We start from the raw sequence: 11,699 nt of genomic DNA on the forward strand, positions 1-11,699 counted from the left end.
CACTTTGATATGACAGGTCCTACTCAAATCTGCTCAAAGTGATAAGCGCCCATGTCCATTTACTGTGTGTGTGTGTGTGTGTGTGTGTGTGTGTGTGTGTATATATATATATATATATATATATATATATATATATATATATATATATATATATATACACACAATTTGTGTATTAGATCTGAAGTGTTATTTATTTATTTATAGCTCGGACAGAAAAGGGCAGCATGAAACAAAGAGAGAAGAGCCAAGCCTTGCTCATGGGGGGGGGGAGCTATGAACCCACAGAATGTCTACACAAGTTAATAAAATGCCATCATGGTCCAGAGGAATTTCTTTGATTTATTTTTTTCAGACAATGATCTATTGTTTAACCATAATCAGAACCATGGTGTACAGACTATGCCTTGCAAAGTGACAATATGACATTTTACACACTTCAAGTTTAAATGTGCTAAGTGCTCTTTTTGGCCAGCTACCTGTTAGTTTCATCACATTAAGTGAAATGAACTATTGGATGCCTGCTGTGAAAGTAGAATTAGTCAGCTATGTCTATTGTGCTGTGTGGTGGTTGTGAAATCTTCAGCATGTTGTCATAATTTGCAACAGTCTGCAAATTAAGTCTGTCCAGTCAGGGAGGCCTTAACATTGTGTATTTTTTAAACATAATTCATTGTTGCACAAAGAACATATTGTAACCCATTTTTTTGGGAAAGGATTTGGCAGCATTTGTGTGTTTGTGTACCTATTTTATGGACTATTGGAGGAAAATAATGTTTGCCGACTAACATCAAAAGCCATCATTGTCAAAGGAATGTGGTATTTCTCATCTAAAACCCATTTTTTTTGAAGATATACACTTTTTTGATTATGAACATCTTCCACCTTCCTTATTCAGCACACCGCAGTTAATGCAAGTATGGTCTGTTAGCATTTCACTGTGGTGAAAAAAAGTGCATCTGCTGTCCACGGTAGAAGCTAAACTGCACCACTAATAGGCAATCGTCTCCTGGGTGATGGATGGGAAAGCCCTTGAGGCATCAACTGCTTTTAGTGAGGCTGTCGCGTTGAGAAATGTACTGATGACCAGAGTCTTCCTTCAAGAAATGAGGCTGGCAGAGTTGATCTCATCAGAGGTCAGTGCTCATTAGTTTCACACAGAAGTGATTACAAGAGTAATGAGCTGGAATTCCTGTATGCCACTGTAAAACTCGATAGATTGCCTATACTAAGATTATTGGGTTAGTGTACGCTCTACTGTATGGTTTGACTCTGTAAAATAGACAAGGTTGACAATAAAATGCATCAACAGAAAGTGAAAATCAAATTTGAGGATTAAAGTCTGATCTTACACTCAGGACTCTGATAGTAGCGCTGACCTCATTGGTCAGGTATTAAACGGGCCCCGAGGCTAAATACCGTAGAATTTATTATCACGCTGCAGCCTCTGCCCTGCTGTTTGTAGTCTTAACTGTTTAGCTTAGGTTGCCACGTATCTTAAAATGTGTTAAATTCTTGTAAACTCGGCTGCTGGCTGAGACAAACCAGCCCCTGCTGTCTCTACCAGCGGCACCTGCAGGCAGTGAATCACTCCAGCAGCAGAGGGAGGAGGACAGAGGACAGGAGGAAGGACTGATACTGTTTCTCAATCTTTCTAAAATTCACTCACTGTCAGGAATATGATTTATTTTAATGACGTTTTAGATTTGTTTCCTACAGAAGCCCTAAGTGGCCATCCATTCAGATTTTTTTTTTTTTAACTCCACTTTCCCGTGATAACAAGAGAATTTTCTTGTGATCTCGAGATAACAAACCATAGCTGAATACATGTTCGACAGGTGTGTTTCTTTAGGATAATTTCAGAAAAATTTCTTGTGTCAATGGTTAGCTCAGTTGGTAGAGCACAGGACTTGTAATCAAAGGATTACCTGTTAAATTCCTGCTTTCGACAATTTTTTTTGTGTGTTTCTTATTATCCTCTTCAGCAAAGTTGTTATTCAGGGGAATCCAATCACACATTTCCCAATGACTATTTTAATGGTTCCGAAATAGCTGTCAGGAAATGTGTAACTTTAAATGGATTCCCCTGAATGAGAAAGGTAGGAATTTCTTCAGCCTGGGAATGATGGGGAAATGAAAAGTCCATAGATTGATTGATAGATGTGAACCAATCACCGGGACGCACACAGTCCAGCACATTCTTTATTGTGAGCACTTGAAACGGTCTCTTCATAAGAACTTTGTTGTAGAGTTAGTTATAAAAAGATAAAAAAAGAAGAAAAAGATTGGTCTTAAGTGAGGATTGAACACGCATGGCTGTGAGTCCGAAAACCACTGTGAGATTATCATTGAGAAACGTTCCTGCCGACACGTGTTAAGCTACTGTTTTGTTTTTCTCGATCACGATTATCACGTGAAAACGGAGTAAGAAAAATATTTGAATGGACGGCCGCTTAGGGCTTCCGTAGTTTCCAGTGAGATACTATTGAGTTTATATAGTGACTTTGCTGTTGTAAATTTTACTTTTGCTGCTCTAGAAACAAAATTTAGTTACATTTAAAATTTTCAGTTTTAATTGTTAATTTAATCTGTTCTGACATATGAACTGTATGCACACTTAAATATATGTTCATTTATATATAGTCATTGCAGAATTGAACAATGTTTTCACACCTTGCAGATTTTCCTCATATCTTACAGGCCTAACTAGACAGGGATAGAAGGGATTATTTATTTTATTTTTTTTCTGAGGTGTTCTCAGCGCATTGATCTCATCAGAATCTTGGGAGTGATCAATCAGAAATATCGATTGACTTCACACATTCTGCGGTTATCGTCGTTGCCTGACAGAGACCTGAAATGCAAGAAGACAACCTGAAAACAGATTGGCTGAATATAACATTGTCCGGTTGTGTTAAAAAAGAATTTTAACAAGGTGATTGTTAATAAATACATGACTCCAAAGACCACTGATAATGATAGTGATGGCTAATGATAATGCTGGGCTAAAGGCTATTTTAATGTGCTTCCTAGGTCATAACTCCCAGTAATTAGTCATTTAAACAATTGTCTGAAATTTAATCCACAAACTCTTCTATTATCTGTTTATCAAGCAAAAATGCTATACATCCTTCGACTTCAGCTTCTCAAAAGTGAAGATTTGCTGCTTTTACACTTGCTATATGTCAGAGGTCGCAAATGGGGGTTAAGTGTCTTGCTCAGTGAGAGGCTGTGTTAAAAGCCACAGCCAGAAAACTGTGGCTTTTAACATAATACACCCTCTGTTATCCAAAGTGTTGGTCCAGATTTCATGAAAGCAGTGGTTATGAATGACTGAATGTGCTTGTAAACCTTCTGATGTAACAGATTTTAGTAACTGGGAAACAGTGAGGTCGGCACTGATGAATTTGATTAATTTTATCATTGCATAGTGTGATCTTGTTAGCAGTAGTTAGTTATGTTGGACAGATCATTCCACACTGTCTGATTTGATAGTATAATCTGTAAGATTTCTTTTAAAGTGCCAGAATGATCTGCTATTTAGGCAACAGTGTTTTGGATTAGGGATTAAGGCAACAGTTACCCGCATAGTTGCAGTAGCACAAAAAACTTAATTTGGAAACCATTAATCACCCAGTGCATGCTGGGATAGGCTCCATCCGCTGTAAGCCCGAACAGGATAAGCAGTTTAGAAAACGGGCGGATGCATGGATAGATAGAAAGAAGGAACTGGTACTAGTAAGTAATTGGACTTTTTACTTTTACCTTTTTATTATAATCTGAGTAGATCTGCTCTTTACACTACAACAAGGTCACACTCTCTAATCCCATTTAATTTAGAATAATGTCATAATGTTTTTTCCACTCTTGAGGTCTCTGCTGGGAGTTTAAGTCATACCGTAACAACAAGCCTGGAGGGGAGTGCTGATAACAGTGTCCCTGGCGGTCTAGTGTGCGCCTTCTGCATTTAAGAGATCTGCGCGATTTCACCGTCCTGATTGTTTTGGCCTTAATGAGATTCGGGGGGAGTTCAGATGTTCCCTTTTTTTCTTTTCCCCTCTTTCCTCCCTCCCTCCCTCTTCCACCGCCCTCTTTAATGTTACTCCAACCCAGATAGAGTTTAGCAAGTAGCTGTGAGGTGACTTCAGTCACATGAACCCATTCACATGCCCTTGTTTCTTTCACTCTCTTGCATTACCTCAAAGCTGAGGAGTCACAAAGTACAATGAATACTAAAAGCTGGAATCTGTAGCTCAAGAGTTTTGCCATGCCTGATGTATATTCCTCAAGTTCCCAGTCTGCTCTGAAGCTTTAGATTTTTATGAATAATCACAGCAAGTAGCCTAGCCAAGCTTTGTGTTGGGGTATCAAACCATTTGCTGGTGATAGCTGAAACTAAAGACGTTTTTCTTCCAACCAAACACTACCACAGCTGATTTCACAGTTTTTGGTTGAAGGTGTGCCAATCTGTGAGACCACCTGCTGTAGTGCTTTGATTGGAAAGAAAACCTTCGTACTGTCACTCTGCTGTTCATAGTTTAACCACTTTGCAGTTAGACAGTTGTAATCACCTGCCAGCTCTGCTCAGGCTAAGTTGCTGTCTGTCACTAAAACATATTTTACTGGGTATACCTTCCATAAAATCACAGATTCCTGATGTGTTATTGGATCCGTATGGTCTATTATTCAAAGAAATTGAGGTACCACCTGAATGTGACAGCATCAGTGTGGCAAATGTTGTGCTGTCTGTGGGGTCGCAGGTGGTACGAGCCCCTTTTCATACAGGTACATATCAAGGTTTGAAAACAGGGATGCGTGAGATAACAGAAACACCTTAATATGAAATCTAGTAGCCTTACTGTGAACACCAGTTTCATGAAGCTCACAAGACCGTTGTATGTGTTGAACTTTATAGCTATGTTTTGGCCTGTAGGTTATTGCGTTGTTAAGCAAACATGGCATAAAGTGACTATCAGGCCCCATCCACGCTACTCCGTTTTAGTTTATAAACGGAGAATTAAAACAAAATCTCTGTCACACACGATCTCTGTCCTAACCAGTGTTTTAGCTGCGTTTGAGAGTTGATCTCTGTCTATACTAAAACAACCGAAAACGCACATCTAGTGGCCGTTCAGGTACACTGGGCATGCGCGTGCCGGTGTAAACATGAAGCAGATGGTCTATTCCATAGTTACAGAAGATTTTGGGAAAGAATACAGAAATGTAGATGAAGAATCAGACCAGATTTTTTATTTTTTTTTGCATGGACCAATAACGAGCTGGGACTGTTACTGAATGAAACACGGGAATGAGTGCGACTCGTTGCAAAGTAAATTGCGACATGCACAGTACAGGTGTAGGCAGATAAGTGTTATTTGCATGGTACAGAATATTTCAATAAAAATGCTAAGTCAAAAACTCTATAAGAGGCGCACCGTGTGTCTGCTTTGCATGACGTGTATGACCCAATCACAGAGCCAAGTGTGAGCGTCTGTGTCATCGTTTCTAAAGTCCTCCGTTTTTGCCCATCTTCACTAAAACGCCCGCCGGAGTTTCAAAACGAAAAAGGGATCAGAAGCGTTTTCAAACTTTGCTGTTTTAGTCTGGACGGGAGGTGCAAACGTAGCAAAAGGTCTGTTTAAAAAAAAAAAAAGAAAAAAAAAAAGGCTGTAGTGTGGATGTGGCCTCAGTCCGTGTTGTTGTGAGGTGAGTAGTTACAAATGTTTATTGGAGACAAGGAGACAAGTAGACCTCTTTGCTGCTACAGTCAGGTGAATAGCGGGTGTCTGCCTGATTAAGGTCATTCATAAAGCAAAACTAGTTACAGTAATTTGTTCCTCTCAATAGAATCAAGAATGAGTTAATGATTGCCTTGTCCTTTCACCTCATTATGTCATTCACTTTTAGATGAAGACCGTGCTTGTTTTTTTGTCACAATACCCATCCAGGTCCACGATGCATTGTGTTCATATGAAGTCCATGGCTTATCATTCCAGCTCAATATTGCACAATAGTAGAGCTGGTTAATAAGGCAAAAACATATAAGTGTAACATTTTATAATTTTAAAGTGACCTGTTTACTTAGCAAAACACTCTTACCCTTACTCTTATTCTCACACTTACAGTACGTGTATCCGTGAGCCTTAACAAACCTATTGAATGTATTTTCTTACTCAAAACATTAGCAAAGCCAATATGTTTTGTTTTTGTTAACGTAACATCTTTCCTCCCTCCCCGCCTTTGCTGGCACATTACTGTGTTTCTTGGTGTGTCACAGCAACATTAAGTGGAATAATGTGAAGCTATTATCAAATAAACAAAACGTGACCTCACTCATTAAAACATTGCCCCATGGTCAAAGACTACACATGGTATCTGTGTAAAATAACAGCCCAGTACAAAATTTATTTTATTCATCATTATTAAGAATTTTTGATTTAGAGAAAATAATCATAATAATGATGATGATAAATGGATGCCAATAGAAAGAAATGTTGGCTTATTTCAACCTTATAAACTTTGAATTGTTCTTGTCCCCTCATTTATTCCCATGGCACAAAACACATTGGGCCTCATTCACAAATCTTTGCTTAAACTGTGTATATATGAATGTAATGAATGTGATTCATGATTTGTTTAATTTTTTTACCTGATTTTGTTTGTACTCTGCAAACAAATTTACTACCTCAGACCATGCATACACACAAATGATGAAGGCTTGGCTATCTGAAACACACATTTTTACAAAATGCACAGCATTTTTTTTTTTTAGCAAAAGGCTAATGGACAACAGTATTTAAAACCTTATAGTTTAATAATGCATTGTTCAGTGCAGTGTCAATATTCATGAAACTGACACGAAACTTTCATCCTCATCAATTATTGTCATAATTAAAATACGTAACTATAAAAACTAAGTGTCCCAGTCCTAGCTTTCAATGGATTGCACGAGAATGCCCATATTGGAATGTAGCAGTTTTTATTTTCTTAGTTTTTGTTGACCTATAATCTGGTAAGAACAAAATGGGCCAGTGCGCACTTGTCATGAATCCGATTTTGCTAAATAAGAACTAGGGTTGGGCCGATAGACGATTCCATCGGCGATGGCTGACAGACATCATGATGTTGAGCCGGCATCGTGATTGTAAACCACCTGCCCCCCCCCAGGAAAAAAACTCAAGTTTTCACATTATACCATCCTGTGAAAGCAGGTTTTAATGACCATGACATTCTTATTATTGTCTTATGTATGCTTTGCACCTGCCTCAGAATTGTCTTCTCCCCACACACTCACACACACCTCAGGTAAACCCCCCGGCTTGCCCAATGAGGCCCATTGATTCTAAATACTACTTATTGCATGTGCGTAGACATTTCTGTCTGGCATGTATTGTATCCCTTGAAAATAAACATGAATATTATAAACATTTGCTGCATCCCCCACAGCAGTTGGACTAATACCCTGATCAGCCATAACATTATGACCACCTGCCTAATATTGTGTAAGGGGGGGACTTTTGCCACAAAAACAGCCTTGACCTGTCGAGGCAAGGACATCACTAAGGTGTGCTGGTATCGTGCACCAAGATGTTAGCAGCAGAAGTCCTGTAAATTGATAGGTGGGGCCTCCCATGGATAGGACTTTTTTGTCCAGCACTTCCCACAGAAAAGAGAATTGGGGAATTTGGAGGTGAAGTCAACACCTTGAACTCGTATTCCTCAAACATTGCTGAACCATTTTTGCTTTGTGGCGGGGCACGTTGTCCTGCTTAAAGAGGCCACTGCCATCAGGGAATACCATTTCCATGAAAGGGTGTACACGCTCTGCAACAATGCATAGATAGGTGATACATGTTAAAGTAACATCCACGTGAATGGCAGGACCCAAAGTTTCCCAGCAGAACATTGCCCAAAGCATCATACTGCCTCCGCCGGCTTGCCTCTTTCCCATAGTGTATCCTGATGCCATGTGTTTCCCAGGTAAGCGACGCACCCAGCCATCCATGTGATGTAAGAGAAAACGGGACCAGTCCGCTTTCAGCAGTGGACAGGGGTCAGCTTGGGCACCCTGACTGGTCTGCGGTAACACAGCCCTATACGCAACAAACTGTGATACACTGTGTGTTCTGACCTTTCTATCAGAACCAGCATTAACTGTTTCAGCTATTTGACCTACAGTAGCTCCTCTGATGGATCACACTAGTGGGCTAGCCTTCATTCCCCACATGCATCAGTGAGCCTTGGCCGCCCATGACATTGTTGCCAGTTCACCGGACGACTTTTGATACCTGTTGATTCTGCAGACCATGACGCCCCACAAGTGCTGCAGTTTTGGAAATGCTCTGACCCAGTTGTCCAGCCATCACAATTTGGCCCTTGTCGAAGTCACTCAAATCTTTACGCTTGCTCATTGTTTCCTGCGTCTAACACATCAACTTTGAGGACAAAATGTTCACTTGCTGCCTAATATATCCCACCAACTGATGGGTCCCATGGTAATGAGATAATCAGTATTATTCACCTCATCGGTCTGTGATTATAATGTTATGGCTGATCGGTTTAGTCATATAAAGCAGGAATAGCTGAACGGAGCAATTCAACATTTGTGTATATGGTGTTTATAATAGATGTGGTCGGTCATAGTCAATCCAAATAGAAGAACTGACATAAATAAGTCAGTCACAATCCTGCTAAAAAAAGAATAGGAGCCCATTTTTCATGTTGGTCGCAAACAATAGGGGAAAGAAGCTTTGATCCGAATTTAGACATAATGCAAATCAGCGCAGGTGTTTAGGCTCAATAAGCAGCACTGGAGAGATGAAGGAGGGAACAGCTAAACGTTGGGGATAAAGAAGTTGCAGAGAAGTAGGTTATGATTTTAAGACCTTTTTAGACCTAGCATGAAGATAGGATAGAACTTTTATTTTGTCAATACAAAGCTCTTGGATTGTGTTGAATTTTGTTACAAGTTAAAATTCCATTGAAGGGGGTGGGTGGGGCTGGGAATCCATTCTGACAACAAGGTCTCCAGTGTTTCTGTGTGTAGTTATAGGAAAGAAAAGGGATGTAGAAAGTGTAAAAGTTATTTCTCCACCAGAGGATCTGCACAGAGGAAATTCCAGTGTTTTTCTACCCATCACTTCTGAGAGCTATGTAGGTGGCAGCACAAATGCCTCAATGAATGTGTTTTTTTCTTTGCCTGATTTCTTCCTTCAGAGGTAATTAGGTGCATTCTTGTTGAAGTACAAACCAGAAAAAAAAATGTTTGTTTACATTTTCAGGTTATTTCATAAGCTAGATGATCTCCTTTTTTCTGCCTCTAAGTCTAAGAAACCTTAGATCCATCTTCAGCTTGAGATAATGTGCTGCGCAATTGATAATGAATACATGTTTGGTATAAAGCAGGGGTTTTCAAAGTCTTAGACTGCAGGCATCCCCGCACATAAACCTTGGAAAAAGTTGCCCCCTTACTTTATTTAGTTTGCTTAGTTTCGCTAATAGACTAATATTGCTGTTTGACATAACTTCACACTACACCGAATACATAACAAAGGTCTGCCCAAAGGCATTTATTAGTTTATGACTCTGGGAAAGTTGGAAAAAACGTAAAATTCCTTAAAACTAGCCTACTGTTTCTCTGAACTATCTCTTTAACCAAATCACACACATTTAGGCTATTCTATGAGTTCTCCTATAACATTTTTTTTAACTTCCATTCACTGAGCCTCCCCTGAAACTCTTTGGAGCCCCCCTGGGAAGCCTGCCTGCCATTTTGAAAAATAACTCTGGTATAAAGTATTGCAGCGATTTTGTCCGAGGCAAGTCTGTCTGAAGGGGAAACTCCTTGTGGTTTGTCCAGGGTCTTCTCTTTTGCATTCAACTTCGCAGTTAACCTGGCAGTTTACGAGTAATAGTGCTTTCTCTTTTCAAATCCCAACTCATGTTAGTGCAGGACACTTGCTGACTCTCTTCAAAGCTAGTCTTTTCAGAGACCGTCTATCTATTTGACTGTCTTTTGTGCATCTGTCATCGTTATTATGGCATGGAGCTACAAAAGAAATTGTTTGCACACATATAACTTTATTGTTTACACTAGAAAGGATGCACTTTACGGGACATTGTGAAACACAAAGCACAAGGACCACAGGTGTTATTTTCACAGCAAGTTATTGTTGTGCAGACCGGCAGCTTTTTTTTCTACAGTTGTTTAGCTGGATTTTGGTAGCTTGCACTTTCACCTTCTAAAAAATATTCCAATAGCCATAGACGGACTAGGAGTAATGTCATGCATGTTGTCATGGCACAACCTGACATGCATTAAAAAAAGCATTACTATATTATTATATAGGGGTGGTTATGGCGCAATGGATAAGACGCCTGCCTTTGGTGTGAGAGATTCGGGTTCAATCCCCACTGGGACCCATCCACCATTGTGTCCCTGAGCAAGACACTTAACCCCTTGTTGCTCCAGAGGCGTGCGACCTCTGACCTCTGTAAGTCGCTTTGGATAAAAAGCATCAGCTAAATGTCATTGGTCTATATAGACTTGCAACAACAACAAAACAAAAATGCAAACAAAGTTGGAAAATATCAAAGGGATGTCAAATGAAGAAGGATGCTGCAGGATGTGCCAGTACTTATCTATCCTCTCTTTTCGATAAATTTAAATTAGTAACCTTACCTAGCCAACCAACCTAGCCTAACTCCTGCAATTTTGCTCATTTATGAACCCCCCCCCAAATTGCCTTTTGCAGTTACAGCCATTGTGGAAATGCAGATTACTGCATCTTTGTAGGGGTATTCATAGATTTTTAGACAAGAAGTTCTTGTATAATACTGCATTTACCTTTTTGACTAAGAACTTATGCAACTAGCCATTGTCCTATTTTATGCAGGCACGATGCAGAGTGAGACTTTAACAACTATGATGACTGTGGTATTAAAGGGTGAAACAATGAGGGTGCTGCCAGTTTCTCAATAACTAAACAAAATGTGAAAAAAATGTTCTGAAACAATACTAAAAAGCAGAGCTGTGCTGGGTAGTGACAAACAAGAAATGTTGTTGGGCTGCTTCATCTGTTGCTAAGCTCATCTATAACCCTATAACTGGAAAAAAAAAACTGTCCTTTTTTAGCTTTCAGCAAATATGCGGGAGCAGCGTATGATAAAGGCTGTATCAGCCTGTATCAGCACCGTAAGGCCTGCATCAGCCTCTCTTTGGTTTCTTCTCTCCCTATTATTTCCTTCCCACCATGCCTTTTACAGTTTATTCTAGTTCATCCCAGAGGCAACTTGAGTAAACTCACAATGCTTTTTCTACAAAGAGAATGGACAGAGTGACGTAAAAGAAGCTTTTTCACATGGCCATAACCAGCGTGGTACCATCATATATCAAAGCTGGTGCTCCTTCTTTTGTTGATTAAGTGGTGGTTTTTCTCTGCATCCCTTTCTCTCATAGTTTCATCTTCTCCTCTTCCCATTATCTTTCACTCTTCTGCTCTGGGCAAGCCTATTTCCGTTATAAACCCTGCAGCCCTCTTTCGATTGTGATGTAGAGAGTTTAAGAAAGAGAAACAAAATCCCTTCCCTATCCGTGCTGATGATGCAGAGCTTTGAGCGAGATCTGACCTGTTGAGAATGTACGAATGTGCTTTGTGTTTGTTCGTCATTGGTTTGTCCTTTTTTTTTCTTCCCTTCCCCCC

At 39.8% G+C, this 11,699-nt stretch overlaps 1 protein-coding gene across 1 annotated transcript in view; it reads left to right on the forward strand.

Moving 5' to 3' along the window:
- The window catches only part of dagla (diacylglycerol lipase, alpha), a 41,475-nt gene that overhangs the window by 9,787 nt on the left and 19,989 nt on the right, over positions 1 to 11,699 (forward strand). The gene's annotated exons all lie outside the window — the stretch shown is intronic.

Source organism: Micropterus dolomieu, linkage group LG20 (genome assembly GCF_021292245.1).
Source record: "Micropterus dolomieu isolate WLL.071019.BEF.003 ecotype Adirondacks linkage group LG20, ASM2129224v1, whole genome shotgun sequence".
NCBI lineage: Eukaryota > Metazoa > Chordata > Actinopteri > Centrarchiformes > Centrarchidae > Micropterus > Micropterus dolomieu.